This window comes from Callorhinus ursinus, unplaced genomic scaffold, assembly GCF_003265705.2.
Source record: "Callorhinus ursinus isolate GAN/ISIS: 27379988/994484 unplaced genomic scaffold, GSC_fseal_2.0 scaffold32, whole genome shotgun sequence".
Lineage (NCBI taxonomy): Eukaryota > Metazoa > Chordata > Mammalia > Carnivora > Otariidae > Callorhinus > Callorhinus ursinus.
This window is the reverse complement of record NW_027397094.1, coordinates 3,318,880-3,339,851: the sequence shown is the minus strand read 5'-3', so window position 1 is coordinate 3,339,851 and position 20,972 is coordinate 3,318,880. Positions and strand designations below refer to the sequence as shown.

At 36.4% G+C, this 20,972-nt stretch overlaps 1 protein-coding gene across 1 annotated transcript in view; it reads right to left on the bottom strand.

Annotated features, from left to right (window-relative positions):
• The window catches only part of PCDH15 (protocadherin related 15), a 1,645,434-nt gene that overhangs the window by 132,773 nt on the left and 1,491,689 nt on the right, over nt 1-20,972 (bottom strand). The window lies entirely within an intron of this gene.

Here is a 20,972-nt window from a genome sequence, read left to right as displayed (position 1 = left end):
TTCCACTTCTTTCCTCAAGCTGACAAGACAAATCCTACCATCATGGCTTTTTCTTTTAATACTTACTCTCCTAATATTCCTCCTCATTTTTTAAAGATTTCATTTACTTTTTTAAAAAATATTTTATTTATTTATTTGACAGAGAGAGACACAGTGAGAGAGGGAACACAAGCAGGGGGAGTGGGAGAGGGAGAAGCAGGCTTCCCGCTGAGCAGGGAGCCCGATGCGGGGCTCGATCCCAGGACCCTGGAATCATGACCTGAGCCAAAGGCAGATGCTTGACTGACCCACCCAGGTGCCCCAATTCCTCCTCATTTTTATCCGCATCTTCTCAGTTCTTCTAATTTGGATTACATTGTGCAATTGTATTGTGCCTTCACTGAACCCTTTTATAACAAATCCTGAACTACAAACAGAGAGTCCAGAAAATTAATCACATACAGCTCTTTATAAACACGTCCAAATTGCTGTGTTCTTTGCCACCATAGTCCATATGCTTGGTTAAGTACTGAAATGTAAAGCGATCTTTTACAGATGCTCTAGCACCTAATGGTGGTCTATATATTCATCGCATATTCAACAACTATTTTTTTTGCTAAAGAATAAGAACTAATCCATATAACTTGTAATGAAAATGATAAAGTACGCATGAATGTACACATGTATTTTGTTCCCCTGCATCTTTTCTGCCTTCTTTTGTTACAGCAGATAACCACACCTCCTCTATACCCCATCTAAGTGGTTTGGGTAAGGCTGCCAGAGTACACACCCCCAAGGTGTGTAGATAGATACATTACCCATCTCTGGCCACTGGGGATGCTTTATCTTCTTTGCTCAGTGTGATGAATCGATACACTTTTGTACGGTATTTTAGATTATAAAGGAGACATTAAGACCATGTGCTGTTTGGCGCATTGCTTAGTGATTGACTATGGTGGTTGTGAAATCAAAAACCTGGAATGGATGAAAATCAGAGAGATGGAAACAGGATAGTCTCTGCCACGGACCTCAATAACGGCCCCTCCTGACATTCCAACCCTTGCGTATTGCTCTCCTCTTGCAAGACAGCCAGACTCCAGCTTGCTTCTAATCAACAGAATACGGCAAAGAAAATGGGAGGTCACTCCAGTCGTTACATTACGTAAGACTGTATTCTGCAAGTTCCCTCTTGCTAGGGGACTCTAACTCTCCCCCTTGCTGGATTGAAAGAAGGGGACATATGGAATTGTCCATATGGCAAGAAACTGAAGGTGATATGATGTCTGACCACCAGGCAGCAAGCAACTGAGGCTCTCAGCCCAACATCCCACTCAACTGATTCTACCAACTACCACACGAGCTTGGAAGCAGACCCTTCTCCAGTCAAGCCTCAGATGAGACACTGGCCCTGGCCAACACCTTGATTCACACCTATCTGAAACAATGAAACACAGAATGCAGGTAACTGATTTCTGACCTATAGAACCTTCAAGATGATATATGTGTTGTTTTAAGTCATTAAGTTTGTAAAAATATTGACTTGTGCAAGAGATAAGTGACACACAGGGCTTGGATGTAAGAGCAACAAATTAACTTAAGACAGATCAATATATCACACAAGTTCATTTTGATACAAGAAAACATATGTTAGCCAGATTCTGGGATCACTTTCATAAACTGAATTTCTTCTTGTGAAAGTAAACGTTGCTTAAATTGTTGACTTGTTTATATTATTACAACTCGTGAGATAAGAACTAAATTTTATGCTTTCTATAATTAATTTGTTTCTTAATCCTTATAAAGTACAGAAATAGAAAGTCTGCAGCTAATGTACCTTCAGCTTTAACACCAGAAAAATGCCACCATTCATTTCAAACTTTAAAAACAACATTTCCTGTATATTTTTGTACAATTAGGATGGAAATGATCAATACTGGAAAAAGTAACTGGCATCATTATAAAAGGAATTTAAATCCTATGCATACCACTAAAAGCATTTAAAATTCTATTTGTTAGTAAATGTTTAAAACGGATTTACTTTCTAGACAAAATATCTCCCCGTTAACCTTTGTCCTAATTGTTCCAACACACTTTTTTCTACCAGAATCAAAACATACTATAATAATGCAATTTTCTCCTGGCTAGAATTAAATGAACCTCCATGATAATGAACATTAGATCACAAAATTTCAATTCTTTTCTATTTATTGCAAGGCAGACCCAAGTTTATTTTTGTTTTACGCCCTGGAAAGTGCCAGTTACCTGTTTGGGGCAAATTACATATTTCCTTAGGAGTCACATGTTACTTGAATACAAAATGAAAGAGCTGGTGTAAACCAAGATCTATAAAGCTGGGTGACAGAGAGCACAGAGAGGTAAGGGAATGGAATGACGTGGGCTGGGCTTCAATTAAGAAGGAGCCTGGTGGACAGAAGGACTCGGCGAGCACTGATGCCCTATTTAATGAGGGCAACCATCATGCTATGCTGCCAATGCAGTGAGAGTTTAAAACGGGAAAAAAGGAAGTTTGAGTTTTTATGTGAATTCTGTGAACTTTTATATTTTGGAACCCAGTGGAAATTGATTTTTTAAGGCATCATCTGACTTGGTTTGATCTATGGGCTGACAGTATATGATTTTTAGAGTCCTGTCTGTAAGGTATTTTCTGGTCCAACCCCACTCTGAGTCTGATGTCATGTGATTTGTCATCACCCCCCCCTTCTTTCTGTGGAGTACAGTCAAATCTATTGATTGATTTCAGAAGCGAATAATTATGGCCAAAGAAAGGATTCCTCAGTAACTTCTTTTAAGAATGTTTTTCCCTTGTTATTCATTCATGTACTTGCAATTCATCCACATTATAATAAACAATACATCAATAACCCTCTTCCAATTTAAACTTTTAACACCTCACTGAAAACAAATAGTTGTTGGGTATCTGGAATTCAGGAATTCTGCTTTTCAAAGCTAGATTTACTGCCAGCATAATTGAGAAAAAGCTCTCTTCCAATAAAAGGGGCGGTTGGATCACATAGGGCTCAGGAGTGGAGCTACGCAGCTTTCCTGTGAATCTTTAGAGTCAAGAGATCAGCTGGGTCCCCCTCCCCAGGACAGGACTGCTAGGAGCATGCTAAGGACAGTGGGTATAGCTTTAACCGATATGGATGGAACACTGGAGAGACTCATGGTTTCATACTTGTAAAATGCCTTCAGAGACTCTTTCACAAAGCTTGATCTGAAGTGGGTTCGATGTGCCTGTGTACAGACATACCCCTGATGTAGCCCTGGCTCTTACTTATCCCCCCCGACCCGGGGCAACATTTTGGGCTTTATTGGCCATTTTAAACAAAACCCCCAGATTCTGACTAAAATTCCAAAATCACCTAAGCCAGGGGCACCTGGGTGGCTCAGTTGGTTAAGCATCTGCCTTCAGCTCACGTTATGATCCTGGGGTCCTGGGATTGAGTCCTGCATCGGGATTCTTACTCCACCAGGAGTTTGCTTCTCCCTCTCTGGCTCCCCCTGTTTGTGCTCTCTCGCTTACTCTCTCTCTCTCTCCCTTCTCAAATAATAAAATAAATAAATAGATAAAATTTTTAAACAAGAAAAAACAAAATCACCTAAGCTAATTCTTAAACAAAGCATAAATAATATTTCAATTGAAAAAACTCAATTATGATAGATACCAAATTTACATTTTATGAGGTCATTAATCTTGCTATTTGCATTGTCGTTGCCTCCCCTAAATTTTACATTTACAACAGCTATATATATTTTTTGACACCACACTTCTGTTTTTAGAGCAGTGCTGGGTTCACAGAAAAATTAGACAGAAATTGTAAAGCTCCTATACGCATTCCCACCACCAGTTTGCTCTATTATTAACATCTGGCATTAGTGTGGTGCATTTGTTAAAACTGATGAGCCAATATTGATACATAATGATTAACTAACGTCCATTGTTGACATGAGGCTTCACTCTTGCCTTGTAGAGTTCTACGGATTTAGACAGACTTATAATGTCATATATCCATTATTAGAATATCATACAGAATCGTTTGGGTGACCTAAAATTCTCCTTTTCTTCAGCTACCCATCCCTCTTTCCCCCTGAACCTCTGGAAACCACTGATCATTTTACTGTCTGCATATTTTGCCTTTTCCAGACTGTCCTGTGGTTGGAATCAGACAGTGTGTCATCTTTTTGAACTGACTTCTTAGCAATATGTACTTAAGTTTCCCCTATGTCTTTTGGTGGCTTTATACTTTTTATTGCTCAATCATATTACACTGTATGAATGTACAAGAAACAGCTGCATTTTAGTAAGAAGAAAATTGATCAAAATAACTCCAAGCCTGCTGTTTAGAAATAAATCTTTGCAGATAAAGTGCGACCCAGAAAAGTTAACTGCTACAGAATATATATGCAAAATGCTTACAACATAATTTTCTTATAGATATAAAAATTATTCATAGATATCCATTTAACATTTCAATTTTTTCTGAAAATATAGATTATGATAAATCTGTCTCAATTAAATACATTTTAACATATCTGAATCATCTGAATAATGACTATGCTAAAATAACAGACTTTGCAGTTCTCAAATGGTAGACCCCCATCTTTACAGTATGAATATACATGAAACAATTATTCTACAATTTAAAATCTTTTATTGTTGGGTTCAAGACGTAACAATAAAAGTCAATGTTGTGTGTGTCGCATAAAGCTCTGAATTATTTTAAATACTGTGCAGTTTAGGATATAAAAAGTGTTTGTAAATAGATGCTATAAAGTTTCCCTGGGATTCAGTCTGGCTCTATTGCTTGCTTTCTACTGAGAGACAAATCTAATTTATTTTGACATGTTTGAATTCAATATATTTGCAAATCAGTGTCAATTAAGGAACTGTTTTTATATCTACTATGAGGGAATTTAATGAAAATGGGAAGAAAAAAAAAGCATACGCCAGAACTCCTATTATTTGTAACCTTGGTGCAATTGCATCAGTGTGATCTGATTTTACTTATTTAACCAAGAAAAGCAGTTTTAAAAAGACATGTATCAGGAGCGAAATGCTAGCTTTCCCAGATTTTTTAGGATGGATTGCAAATAATAAAAAAAAAAAATTAATAGAGAACCAAATAGTTAGACGCTATATTTTTTACATTTTTTCCAAAGGTGCTTGTTATTTTAAGAGTTTTGCTTCTTTTCAGATCCATGAAGCGTCCTCATCTTGAATACAAGAAAACTGATGCCTTGAGTAGTAAACCATTTCTCAAGTCCAAAAAACTATCTGAAGCTAAATCTGCAATCTAGGGTGCATGTGTTCATTGGTTTCATTTATTCTTTGCATTAATAGAGTTTATCTAATCTTGCTTAGTCATTGGCTCTCAAACTTTATAAGAATTACCTCAAGAATTTATTAAAATTTTCAGATTTTTTTGTGCATCATGCTTGAAGATTCTGATTTAGTAGGTCCATAGGAATATTATTTATAAAATCCTGGCTTAAGAATTTACTTACTACCGATGTGACCTTGCAAAAATTCTTAGCTTCCCGTTATTTTTTTTAATCTGTAAAATGGGGACATTACCTACTTCAGAAGATGGTGGAGTGTACTAAGGGACATAATGTGGATAAAAAGCTTTCCTTAAATCTAGCATAGAGTAGGTACTCCATAAATTTTGGCTTTATTAATACACGATTTTATGGGCTATACTTCTGGAAGTTTAGCATAAATATTATACTGCTATACAAGTTTGTCTCATAGACGGGGGAACAAAAAAAAAAAAACTTGAATACTTTAAAGCAAAGAAAACAATAAAACAAAAAGGCAACCTACTGAATGGGTAGAAACACTTGCAAATTATATATCCATAAGGGGTCAATATTCATAATACATAAAGAACTTCTACAAGTCAACATCAAAAAACCAAATAATCCAATTTAAAAGTGGGCAAATGAATAGATATTTTTCCAAAGAAGACATCCAGATGGCCAACAGGTACATGGAAAGATGCTCAACATCACTCATCATCAGGGAAATACAAACCAAAACCACAATGAGCTATCACCTTACACCAGTTGGAATGGCTAGTGTCAAAAAGACAAGCAATAACAAGTGTTGGCGGGGATGCGGAGAAAGGGGAACCCTCATGCACTGTTGGTGGGAATGCAAACTGGTGCAGCCACCGTAGAAAACAGTATGGAGGTCTCAAAAAGTTAAAAGTAGAAATACCATATGATGCAGTAATCCCACTACTAGGTATTTACCCAAAAGAAAATAAAAACATGAATTTAAAAAGATATGTGCACCCCTATGTTTACCGCAACATTATTTGCAATAGCCAAGATAAAACGTAAGTGTCCATCTATAGATGAATGAATAAAGAAGATGTGGTATATATACACAATGGAATATTACTCAGCCATAAGAGATAATGAAATCTTGCCATTTGCCAACAACATGAATGGACCTAGAGGGTATTATGCTAAATGAAATAAGTCAGACAAAGAAAGACAAGTACCATATGATCTCACTATATGTGGAATCAAAACAAAACAAACAAACAAAACCCAAAAACCAAAATTCAGACTCATAAACACAGAGAATAAACTGGTCGTTGTCAGAGGGGAGAGAGGCGGAGGGGGGCAAAATAGCTGAAGGGGATTAAGGTACAAACCTCCAGTTATAAAACAAATAAATTACAGAGAAGAAAGTATAGCACAGGGAATCCAAGCAACAATGTTCCAATAATGTTGCATGCTGACAGTTGGTGACACATATCATAGTAACCACTGAGTGATGCACACAATTGTCAGATTACTCAGTGGTACACCTCAAACTAACACAACATTGTATGTCAACTATCCTTCCATAATGAAAATGAAAAGAAGCAACTTGATGTAAAATGCTAACAACTACATACCAATGAAATATCTGTAATTATACATATAACATACTAGAGATCCTTGTTCTTTGGTGCACATCTCTGTGGAAGTGGGGCTTTAAAATTTTATGTATATACTTGTTCACTGTGATAAAAATAATATGATAAAAGCAAACATAATAAAACTGTTACTCAAAAAGTAGGACTTAAGATGATCAAATACTTATTATTCTGAGGGTCAAAAAACTTGGTAACTTTTGATTTATTTATTTATTTATTTATTTATTTATTTCGGGGGGGGAGGGGCAGAGGGAGAGAGAGAATCTTAAGCATGAGCGTGGAACCTGATGGGGGCTGGATCTCACAACCCCAAGATCATGAGCTGAGCCCAAACCAAGAGTCGGACACCTAGCTGACTGAACCACCCAGGCACCCCAAAACTTGGTAACTTTAAAAAACTGTCCTCAGAATTCAGAATCCAAAATTATTTTACTCTCTTTATCAGAGCTTATACTGGGAAAGGAGCAGAAAAGTAAGTTTACTTCTCCAAATAGTGAAACTGGTGTGCAAACATCTAGCCATTCTTTCTGAAGTCTTTCATAATCTCAACAGTTTAAAGTTTTAAAATGACAGGCATAAATATCCCCTTCTCAGCAAGTTAAATGATCTCACTGATTTCTATTAGTATTTATATCAAATCTCAGTAAACTTATCTGCTAATGAATATATGAGAAAAACTTTGAATACTTTTAATAAGTAATATTGCTCTTGGCTATTATTGTAGATCATGTCTTAAGCAATCAGATTTTCCCTTCCTAGTTCTCAGTCACAGAAAAATTTTACATCTGAAATGGGAATAATATTTTTCTTTTTACTCTTTTTTTTATACCTTTAAATCCACAGACTTCTGTCTTCATTCAAAAATAACAACCAAGGGGTGGGATTGGTATAGGTAGAGGTGGGCTCTGAATCTTAAATAAAACAACAATCACAAAATCATTTAAAATTCAATGAGTTTACTTATAGAGGTTCACTCACCCATTCAATAAATACTTATTGGATACATACCATGTGCCTGGCAATAAAAATACAAAGACAGGAGAGAAGAAATAGATTGTGCATTCATAAAGCTTATCGCCTTACAGGCAAACCAGACAGTTGCGTGAAGAATTATAGTAACATGCGGTAAGTGTATTAATATCACTTATAAGTTCAGTAGTAAACATGGTGTTTGCCATTTATATTTTATGTCCTACACATACCTATAAAGTAACAGTGGAATCAGGGGTTGCCTGGTTTGATAGAATATGCTAGACCAGGCATATTCATTTCTGGGTGATCAATCTACTTACTAAAGTAGTCTACAATAATACACACACACACACACACACACACACACACACACACACACTCTTAGTAATGATCTCTGAGAAAACAGTTACATCAAATATGACTAAATAATAAAATATAGGCATAAAATAATAAAAATACACATTCAAGATCTGCCAGAATTTTTAGGAAAGAAGTCATTTTTTATTGTTATTCAGACCTTAGAAAATAATATACTAATGCCATTTATGAAGGAGAGTATATAGTCAGCATTCAATACCATATTAGATAAATTCATCACCCTTTAGAAAGTGGGGGTACTTTATTTTCATTTAAATTTTTGCTAAAGAATTTGTAATATATACATTATTTCTAGATTTACTTTTTATTATGATCAGGATAACTATAAGCAAAATTCTTCACCCAGCAAAATCACTTGGTTATTAAGCCAAAGACAGTGAAACAATAAAAAGGAAAAAAAATAGTTTTCTGGTTTTCATTAAATATTTTAAATGATGAAATATTTCATTTTTTATTTTTTTTAAAGATACTGTATGCTGGCTAATTGAACATAATCATAAAACATTAAAAATTATACCTATAGAATTGAAAAAAGATTTTATTTATTTGAAAGAAAGTGAGTGAGGGAGGATGAGCAGGGGCAGAGGGAGAAGGAGAGGGAGAAGCAGACTCCCCGCCGAGCAGGGAGCCCGATGTGGGGCTCGATCCCAGGACCCTGATCCGAAGACGGACGCTTAACCGACTGAGCCACCCAGGTGCCCCAGTGATGAAATATTTTAAACACATTTAAGATAAGGAACTTACTCTAAGATATAGATATGATTTCAGATTTAATTAATGTTTAAACAGTTTTGTATTTGATTTTTTAAAAAAAAATTACAAATACCATCAACAAAATGAAAAGGCAACCTATAGAATGGGAGGAAATATTTGCCAATCATATATCTAATAAGGGGTTGATATCCAAAATATCTAAAACAAAACAAAACAAAAAAACCATCTGATTAAAAAATGGGCAGAGGGACTATTGGGCAGAGTAGATATTTTTTCCAAAGAAGACATCCAGATGTTCAACAGACACATGAAAGGATGCTCAACATCACTCATCATCAGGAAAATGCAAATCAAAACCACACTAAGATATCATCTCACACCTGTCAGAATGGCTAGAATCAAAAAGATGAGAAATAACAAGGGTTGGCAAGGATGCGGAGAAAGGGGAACCCTCATGTACTGTTCGTGGAAATGCAAACTGGTTGCAGCCACTCTGGAGAACAGTATGGAGGTTCCTCAAAAAATGAAAAGCAGAATTAGTGTATGATCCAGAAATGCCACACCTGGGATATATATACAAAAGGAAAGAAATCACTTTATTGAAGAGTTATTTGTACCCCCATATTCACTGCAGCACTGTTTACCATAGCCAAAACATAGAAACAGCCTAAGTGCCCACTGATGGATGAATGGATAAAGAAAAAAATATATATATCATATTATATAATATATATTGTACATATATAATTCAGTCATAAAAAAGAAGGATATCCTGCCATTTGCAACAACATGGAGAGAAATAGAGGGTATTATGCTAAGTGAAATAAGTCATATAGGGAGGCACAAATCTGTATGATCTCACATATATGTGGAAACTTAAAAAAATCCTAACTCATAGGTACAGAGAACAGATGGGTGTTTGCCAGAGTCAAGGGTGTGGGGTGAGAGTGGGTAAAAGGGGTGAAGGTGGTCAAAGGGTATAAACTTCCAGTCTTATTTGAAAGTTACTAAAAAAAAATAGCACTTGAAAGTTCTCATCACAAGAAAAAATACTGTAGCCATATGAGGTGGTGGATGTTAACTAAACTTACTAACAATCATTTCATAATATAGACATATATCAAATCATCATGTTGTGCACTTCAAACTAATGCAATGTTATATGTCAATCATATCTCAGTAAACCTGGGAAAAATTATATCTAGGTCTCCCCTACCTACTTCCTTTATCCACCCCCAGTTATTAAACTTGGAACAAAGTTTAAAAAGCCTGAGAGGTTGTTTTGACAAACAAGACTTCGTGTCAAAATTTCTCCATAAATATGGTAATTTATTATTTAGAATCCATTAGTGAAGGGTTGTAAACATCTATTTACCAAAAACAGATTCACTATGCCTACTATACCTGCCCAGCTACTTGATTTCCCCTCTTTCTCGAGTAATACCTACTTGACACATTGAGACATAAAAAAATATGTATAATATATATATTATATATATGATAATCATGGAATCCTGAAGCTGTTTGTAAAATTGAGATGTAAATGTCATCATTTGTAATGTGACCTGCCCTTCCATGAAATAATTTCCTAAGATATTTTACTTTTCTAATCTAACTCTTCTTCTACTTTTTTGCTGGAGAAGCTAAGAGACTATTGGGTATGGTCAGTAGATTAAAAACAGACCACATTTCTGTACTTTTCCTCTCATCCAGAGGTAGATTTATGTTCCCTTCCTGCGTCTCTAGGTTATTCCCACCATTGCTTTGACCCACAGAAATGAAACAGAAAGTCATGTGATGTTGTAGCTTCGTTGAAGGCAGAGCCCCGTGGCTTCAGCCACCACACAGATGGAAGGAGAACCGCCCTGACGTGCCGCATGGCAAGTCCCATTGTCACCGATTTAAGTATGAAAACGACAGAGAAAGCAACATGGTGAGAAAGGCCAGACCATCCCAGATGCTGTGGCTGCAGGATGATGCCCAGGGGACCCTGATCCAGGCAACTCACAGCATCTTCGGAAAATAGAAATTGTTTTTGTCTTTAGGAACCTTGAGGACAGAGAAGAGAGAAATTCATTCTTAGAAGTGGGGTGCCATAGTAAAAACCTAACCATGTGGCATGTGCTGGGGTCTGGTGGGCAGGTGTTGGCAGGAAAACGAGGTGGGGCTGTGAACGACGCTAGAGGAGGGGTGGGCACAGCGTCCGTGGGGGCCGCAGAGGCGATGACAGAATAGTTATTCAAGGTTGGACAGATAGCAGCCTTTGTTGTGCAGTTGCAAAACCATCATCAACATTGCCACCTGCAATCACGTGGAAGACACGAAGTTGGGAACTCATGAGGTGGCAGGTCTGGCTCAGGAGATTTCCAGAAAGAGTTCACTGCCGCCTAGAGCTGCGTGATGAAGTGTTCCTCTCCTGTCCCCATCCCGTCACGGCATGGTAGGCAGATGCCTTCAGTTCATGGGTCCTTGAATCAAGAAGAGCTACACCTGGGGGGAAGCTGTCCACATTTGGATTTAGTTTAAGTGATGTAATCCTGAGCTTCAACCGTGATGACGTCATGGGACAAGACTTGCAGATCTTAGCAGCATAAGTGTTTGCTTATTTCTTTGTTCTTGCATGTGGGAGCAATGTAAGTAATTGTGGACCAAAGATAGACTATGGTATATGTTGGTGCCTGTGTGTGTGTGTGTGTGTGTGTGTATGTGTGAGCGTGTGCATATTAGGTGTGACTTGATGGGACTTCGAGCCTCAAACTCAAGATGTGCTGAGGCTTCTACTCTGTCCTGAGGCTGCATTGAGGAGCCACCTGGACTTGCCTCCGGAAAGGTGGAAGACTCCATGAGGAGACAGGCCAGACCATCTCCACGGGAATCTCAACCACTACACCACCCACCAGCCGGATGTGTATTGGCCAAGACAGCCCTGAAATCCCCCTCAGCCTGACTACACTTTAGACAGGCTTCTTCCTGACTTTAGGTCCCTGATCTCTCTTTTCTTACTTTACTTTGGAGAACTCACACTTGTAAATGAATTCTCTGCCTCTCTGAGATATAGATCTCTTTAAAAGCCTCTTGCCAATTTCACAACCAAGGACCATCTTCCTCAAGGACCTGGGACTCCTGCTTTCGGAATGCAGTCATCAGGGAAAATAGAGGCCCTTTCTCCCTGAGGTTAGGATCCAGACTTTGGTGGCAATTTCTCCAAATTGTGAAACCATCTCAGTCATGAAGATAGGAGAGGTGGGGGCCCATCAGCAAACACAGGTGGCCGGTCCGTGGGCACCCCAGCTCTTCATAACTCTGCTTCAGCAGAGATGAGTTCAGACTGAGTTCTGGCCTCACTCCCCAACTGCAGTAGCAGTGCACAAATTCTTCCTTGCCTGTTTAAATTTGTCCCATTCATGTTGAGCTTTGACAGTAGCATAACTGAGCCTAGGTGAGACTGGCCAACCCACAGAACCATGAGAACTAGTTAACTGTTGTTGTTTTAACCTATTAAATTTGGATAGGGAGTTCTGCAGCAACAGATGATTGATGCACATAGGAAAAATCCCACATTGAATACAATTCTGGTCACAAATATCCATCCACAAGCATATATAGGACACTTATCTTGAGCAAAGTACTGCATTTATAGGTACCAAGGATCAGATGACTCATTTACTTGTGATAGTCCCTCTTCATACCCACTGCCCTAGCTTAAATATTATAGGGTGCCCCTTTATTCTCATTTAGTGCCCTGCTTTGGGCAATAAATCACATGATCTTCACCAACATTAGACACTACGTGGTTATAAATAAGAAATCTACATTCTATTTCATGAGATGAAGTATACACATACTCAGGTTAGTTCTTTCTGCTTTGAATTACACATTTTTCCATTAATATAGTAATTCCTGCTTTCCCTTGTCTGCAATCGCCTGGTGTATCTTTCCCTGTCCCTCTCTTAGTGTGTGTATATTTGTGTGATTTTGTCTTAAATATGTTGTTGAATGGCATAGAACCACTTGTGAAAAGTTTACCAGAAATAACACAGTATGAGAAGAGGATGAAGCAAATAGTACAGCTATTAAGCTCCAAAGCAGTTTGGAGATGAATGACTTCACCATTATAAATTGGTGATAAAAATGCCGCTATTGCAAATCAACATTTAAATTGTGTAAAAATCTATTTTCCATGTAGAATGTGGAAGAAGAATGATCTTCCTCATAAAACGCCTCGGCTAATGTCTCTTGTTTAATGCCATCATCAGATTCCTCTGTGATAATGAACAAAGTTGGTAATGGGGCTCATAGGAGCCTTCACAATCTGACTCACCAGCGACCAGTCTCACCCAGAGATCCTTACGCTCTATGCTAAGACTTTGATTTTAGAACCTTCTATAAACACATGATAAGCAATTTGACTCAGTGTAAGGCTTTTTGTTTGTTATGTTTTCTTGCTCAATAACAATGATCATTTGATTAATTTCTGCCTACCAAGTAGATTATGAGATCTCTGAGGACAGAGACCATGTACATTTTGTCCAGCATTATTATTCCTAGTGCACTGTATCTGCTCAATACATATTCATTGACAGGATGAAAAGAAGAACAAATACCATTGAATATAGCAGTCATTTTATCTCATCTGTTCATATTTTCAATGTTTGTTTCCTCTAATAGATCATAAATTTTAGAGAGACCATATTTGTGCTTAAATTTAAAGCAAAGCAAAAAAAAAGGTTTGTTGAATATATTAATGGACAAAGACGCTGGATGGATTAGTAAACTCAAGGAGAAATAACTTTAATTTTTCTGCTTTATCTATCTCATCCTGCCCTCAACTGAAATCACAGTTCATAGAACATTCTGGAAACTTTCTCAAACAAGTCAAATATAGCATCAGTGAGACAGAAGCAGGCTTCACCAACAACTTTGGTGTTGGTTCATACTGGACATAGGGAATGTCAGCGTGTGGGATTGTATCTCTACACAACGATAGTAGAGGGAGTTATTTTGTTTATGATGATGGGTCAGTGATGAGATCAAGAATAACAAAGCCATATCCAGTCACGAGAACCATGTCGCTTTAACCATCACATATATATCTGAGGCATTATTGTTTAAACTAACATTCAAACTGAGTAGAAATCCATTCTCCATGCTGAAACTAGAGTGATATTTCCCCAGGATTTTTTTTTTTTTTTTAATCAAGAAACTGGGGATGGTCTATTAACCAATGCTGGTAGAGAAATGGGCTTGTGACATTTTGGTTGGCTTAACATCTTCTTTTCTTTCCACGTACCAAAATTTGCTTTTTGGCAATTTCTCCTTTCCACTTCTCTTGTTTTGATAATATGGTAATTGTGTGTCTTCCTTTCAGTCAGAAGAGAAGGCTTTGTACCTCATCACCTGGGGGCAGCCACAAGACAGGCAATTAGTGTGGCCTCTTTTTTCATTGTTTATAAACTCCTTGAGAACAAGGCACACGTCTTAAAATCTTTGCATGGCCACCACCTGGGATAAGACTATTAAATAATAATATCACGACTATTTATTAAGCAGGTGCTCCACACTAGGTTCTTCGCAAAGCTCTTTCCCTCACATATAAAGTAAGTATTGTATCTCTAGGAAAGCTGGTCTCAGGGAGCTTCAGTAACTTGTCCAAGTTCAACCAATGTCTGATAACCAACAGCCAGGATTCAAACCTTGGTATCTATCGTGTCGTTTTGCCTCAGAAACGTTTGCATTAACTATTAATAAAATAAAAATAATGTGTCCTATTACATGTTGAACCTGAACTAAACACTTTCTATAGATATAATGCAATGAAAGAAGAATGGAATCAGTAATCACATTCTTTGGGAAAACTTGTTTCAAATTCTAAACTGCTCAAACTTGAGCCCTTTGTTGCTGGTGACTGGCTTCACTCTGTGAGCAAAAGTCAGACTCCACCATAACCCTGAAGATGTGAAGGAGAATTGTACTCCATGTGGATGCTGAGGAAACCTGGGAAAGCTGGAATGAAGGATTGCGAGAGTCACTCTTTCAATAGTTAAAGACGCAAAACCCATTATCTTTGAGGCAAGATTTTAGTAGCGCCATAAAAGGACAGGAAATGTTATCTTCAGGTAAAGTCAACTCTCATATTGGACAATAAATCTAAATTAAAATAGTAAACAAGTTTAGCAAACAAGTAAGGCTCTCTGCTTGTGGATTTATATTAATAGCTTTTCTCTTTTCCATTTTTTGAAACCAAGATGAATAGTTCTCCCTAAACTACTGTATTTATTGATTAAAAAAAATCTTTTCTCAAAATCCCAAGTCCAAACTTCTGTGGTTTATATAAGACTAATGGCAATGTTCCTCAATATAAGGCAATTTTAATTCTCTTGAATAATGCAATGCTAACTAGAACTGCTCACTCACCATTTCCTTGGCCATTTTGATAACATTGTTTTCATTTCTCATAGTATAGAAAAATGGATTTCTAGATTTTAAATTATGCTTTTTCTCTGTTTTTGCATATCAGGAGGTGGACTGTTAATCCTTTTTAGTTCTTTAAAAAATCTACTCTTTTTATTCTTCAATATAAAGCCTCCTGAGAAACTTATCTTAAATATAAGTTGTATTTAAATTTTTGCACTGTCATTTGTTACAAGATTAATTCAAATTTATCAGCAAAGTATCAATTTTTTACTTTAACAGGGAAACCCAAAAGATTATTTTCTTTATTCAAGGTATTTGAATTTTTAAAAGATGTCAAGATATTTATATGTATAATATTCTTATTTTGGTTTTAATATATTAAATTTGAATAATACTGGAAATTAAATAGGATTCAATATTTTTCTAAGAGTTAGCAAATATCAACTTGTTCAAGAGGTTCATAAAAATACCCTTCGAGGAACATTTGCCCCTTTTATTTGGGATACATACAAATATAAATTTTAAATTTCTGGTTTTTATGGAAATTACATTTTAAAATACATGAATCCTTAAAAATGAATATAAATGTGGCATTAAATCATGCAAAGTTTAATAGTCAATGCTGATACACTTCCATTTTAAATAAATACCAAAGGTATGTTTATATTGGTAGCATATTTGTTTGGAAATTTTATAAATAATTGTCTTTGGTAAACTTTTTGATAAATTGTGTGAGATGTTGCATTTCCCACTCAAGATCAATATTCACATTTAGACTCCATGATCTATTCCAGACATGCTGACCTTTCCATGATATTTACCTCTAGAACCGAGGACAAGTGAGTCCCTGTGTGTTTAGTCCATCATCCTGGGATGAAGGTCAAATACTCTTTGAATGCTAACTCACTTGACCTATAGGAGTCAATCTATTCTTAAGTAATATGCATTTGAACTACTATTAGGATTTTGATATTTCTGTCTGGAGTAAATGAAAGATATATAAAATATATTTTCTAATTATGACACTATGGCTATTTTCCAGAAGATTCAAGTAGTTAACTGACTGAAAACCTCTTATCAGATCTGGCCATGTGGTGGCAATGAGAGTGTGCCCTAATAATCTCCCAAGTATAGGAAGCACTTTGACCAAGGTTCTCTTGTGCTCTGAAGTCTACTGCTGTTTATATGCAGGTCATGCTTCCTAGGGGCTGCTTGCAGATCATCACTGAGAAAAGCAGAGATGTTACTGTGGGTCCCTTCCTGGGAGACAATGAATTTCTCCAATGCCTGACTATGGTTTGAGGGCTCCCTGATCATCATGCGGAACTTACTTAAATGACACAGCAGTCACTTCAATGACCCAGTAGCCTCGGATGTTCTACAAAAACCTCCCTCCCTCTTCTTTCCTTGAGGTCAGAATGAATGTGGTTTGAAGGTTCCCTAGCCTTATTCTGCTTTCTCCTCATTTCTCCCACACAAGTATTTTCCCTAAAGAACTTGTTACATCTCATTTTGATGTCTAATTGCTACAGGAAGGACCAAAACAAACCTAGGACAAGGGGGCTAAATTTAAAAAAGGAGTATTAGCATTTCAAAAGATATGAATTAAATTTAAGATATCTGTGAAAATGTAGAAAAACAGGTCTGGGGAAAATAAAGATATTTAAAAGATGTTCATATAGAATTTTAATATATAATGAAATAGGTACTAATATATTGACACATTAAAATAAAGATAGATGAATTGAATAGATTTAACATACATTAATTTATGTAGAGACAAAAAAGAAAATCTTGAGGGTTATAATTAGACATTATTTAAATATTTTAATAAGGCAGAGGAGTTTGTTATATGTTGTAAGATCTACTAAACTAGTATGAGAAACTGGAATTAACATATCTTTCAGGTTAGCAACCACATGGTTAATATCACTCTTTTTTTCCACATTAATAGCAGACACAGCCAAGTTCACAGAATTTTTTTTCCCAATAAGAACAATCCTTGTCAAATTCCTGCTAATAATTGACAGAAGAGCATTATTTGTCACCTGTCTTAAGTAAGGAGTTTAGCTCAGTTTCAATCAAAGAGCAGCAGAATATGCTACCCCAAAATAGGACTGTAGGAGTTGAGGACATGCCACTCTAAAATATGCCAATTTGGCATTATTGATTATTTTGAGCCATAGGCACACAAAAAATAACAAATGTAGAGAGATGCTTTCTCTGAGCTCCCCTTACTTGCCTAAAAACAGACTCTCCAAAAGAAACTCAGTTGTCAGAGATTCCCTCCCCAGTAGTTTCACTGACCAGGGAAATTGAATGACCACAGGAAAGGACACCTGAAGAAGATACCACACCCAGACAAACCTTACCACAATCATACCTGCCCTCTATTCGTCTAGGAACCCACTCATCTTACCTAAAAATCAGTTACTCTTCCCTGAGAGGCCTATATCACCACTCCCCTTCCCTGTTAAGATGGTATTTAATCCTGAATTCTAAAGCCACCACTTTGCGTTACTCATTTTTTCCTGGGTATATCCCATGTATACATGAAGTATACATGTTAATAAACTTCTCTTTTTTTGTTCTTTTGTTACTCTGTTTTTTATTACAGGGTTCTCACCTAAGAACTCAGAAGGGCAGAGGGAAAATTAAATTTCTTCCCGACACAGTCGTACTACCTGAAAGAGGAAGCAAATGCTAAAACTGATGAAGGCTCTGAGAGAAATGCATAGGCTATAACTTAAAATGAGTTAAAATTAATTAAAATAATAATCTCAGCATAGGGAATGAGTTCCCAATATCCATAACTATCTAAAGATTGAAGGGATGTGTTCCTTGCCACTGAAAAAGAGACTAGTCAACTTTGTGGCAAGCATATTAGAAAAAGCAAGTATTAAACTATTACGCTGATTAGGTGATTTCCTATGGTCTGTTTTGTTCATTACATGATATGCCTTTGAAAACAGGATTTTCATTAAGATTAACCTATTTTTTTCTGCTTCCAATGAGAATCAGACTGTGGGAAATGGTTTAAATTATGAGATTGCATATGGATACAGAGATACTTAATCACCTGAATAGTAATAACTCAAACCAGTGATTATGTGAGGTAGGGGCTAGTAGTTGGACTTAATTCACTAAAAAAAGAAAAAAAAAAAGAATCCAGCTGAAGAGACTTTTGAGAAGGGAGAGGTGTTTTAACAACCAAGGATTAAGAGAGGCCATTGACTCTTTAAGAAATTTATTTCAAGGAAAGGGAGAAAAAAAGAATGAAGAATGATGATTTGAGGTATGCAAACTCTAAGAGATCAAAATTTCTGACATTTCTTTGTCTGTCAAAAAGATAAACTGGAAGACCCACATAAAACAGGAATGATGCATGAAAATGGAAATTTGTTAAAATTGTGAAACGTTGGGTTGTGTGTATGCTTCTAAATAATAGGAGTTTTTTTATAATTGTAGAAATGAATATTACACAGTCTGAAGAGTTATACACTTCTCTAAATTTTGATAAGAACTCAGTGTTTTCTGGAAAATATGAGTGTTCATCCAGTGACAAAGAGATGAAGCAAATTGATGTCTTGATTCTCCATTGAACCTAATTAAATGACTCAAGGAGACTGAAGAGGTCATGAAATTAACAAAATAAGTGTTTCAAGTATTACAACCACCAAAGGGACCAAAGAGAAATAGGCACACACTTATCTTAAGAATTACTGTAAATCTGGCCATTATAAAAGTACACATATATCTGTATGGGGTAAATAGCTTTTTCATTATGAGATTCCTCCCTCACTTAATAATTACTTGAAGTTGGCCCATCAGGGGACCACTTCAGTTCACAGGATTTGAGGAGAAACAAAATCAAATCTTCTTTCAACACATAGAAAGTATTCCAATGTTGAAAATTATAAATAAGAAAATACTGCGAGAAATTTCTCCTCTAGTCTTGACAGGCTAAATTATTTCCCGTAATGTAGGGTGGTCTTTGTAAAATCTTTGAATAACTTTACAAACCTCATTATTTCTTTTTCAAAGAACCATTAGCAGAGAGTGAGGAATTTTTAGATAGGAATAGGAAAGAGAGACATAACAATATGTGAAAGGAGGGACTGGCTTTTTCTTAAACTGCTACTTTCACATTGGTTAGCTACCCTGCTAATTATCTGTCATCACAAACTTAGCTGGCAGTCAAGGAGGCTTTACTAAATTTAATATTTACTAAAGGCTCTTTTGTCTTTAGTGAATATTAAAGGATTTACTCTGATGTTTATTATTTGTTGGTTCCTACTTGTACTTTTATAATTTTAGAAAAGGTAATGATAGGTCTATTTTTGCACTCCAGCAACCAGGCAATTACCAGTAGCTCGATATTTAAATGTTTTCAATTCTGTGGAGAGAAGAATGGATTTTGTTTCTCTATGTAGAACTGGTACACTGGAAAATGTTTCACCAAATAGTAAATGACTCCTCTCAGATCTCTTGGATGGTCTCCACAAAGTGAGTTTACATAAGCTTGTCTACTCTCACTTACACGCTCCCTCTTCCTTTCCCCGCCCCCCCCGCTTTCCTTTACCTTGTGATCAAGACAATTACACTCCTCCGGAACATGGAGAGAGTAATGAATTATAATCAGATAACCAAACGTTAGCTTGAAGTCCAGAAAGGTTTGGTTTGGAATGTGTAATATTAACATTTGATATGCTGAAATCACTAGAAAAAACTTAAAACATTCAAAAACGTCCATCGGAGATTTTCTTTGAATTCAAACAAACAAACAAAAAAAGGTATGCATTATCTTGCTACTTTAAGAAGAAGGCATTCTACAACCGGTACCAAAAGATTGGGATCATTCCCTGCCTATTTTCAGACCACAATGTTTTGAAACTAAAACTCAATCACAAGAGGAAAGTCGGAAAGAACTCAAATACATGGAGGCTAAAGAGCATCCTACTAAAGAATGAATGGGTCAACCAGGAAATTAAAGAAGAATTTAAAAAATTCATGGAAACCAATGAAAATGAAAACACAACTGTTCAAAATCTTTGGGATACAGCAAAGGCAGTCCTGAGAGGAAAGTATATAGCAATACAAGCCTTTCTCAAGAAGCAAGAACGGTCTCAAATACACAACCTAGCCCTACACCTAAAGGAGCTGGAGAAAGAACAGCAAATAAAGCCTAAACCCAGCAGGAGAAGAGAAATAATAAAGATCAGAGCAGAAATCAATGAACTAGAAACCAAAAGAACAGTAGAACAGATCCACGAAACTAGGAGCTGGTTCTTTGAAAGAATTAACAAGATTGATAAACCCCTGGCCAGACTGATCAAAAAGAAAAGAGAAATGACCCAAATCAACAAAATCATGAATGAAAGAGGAGAGATCACAACCAACACCAAAGAAATACAATTATAAGAACATATTATGAGCAACTCTATGCCAGCAAATTAGATAACCTGGAAGAAATGGGTGCATTCCTAGAGATGTATCAACTACCAAAACTGAACCAGGAAGAAATAGAAAACCTGAACAGACCTATAACCACTAAGGAAATTG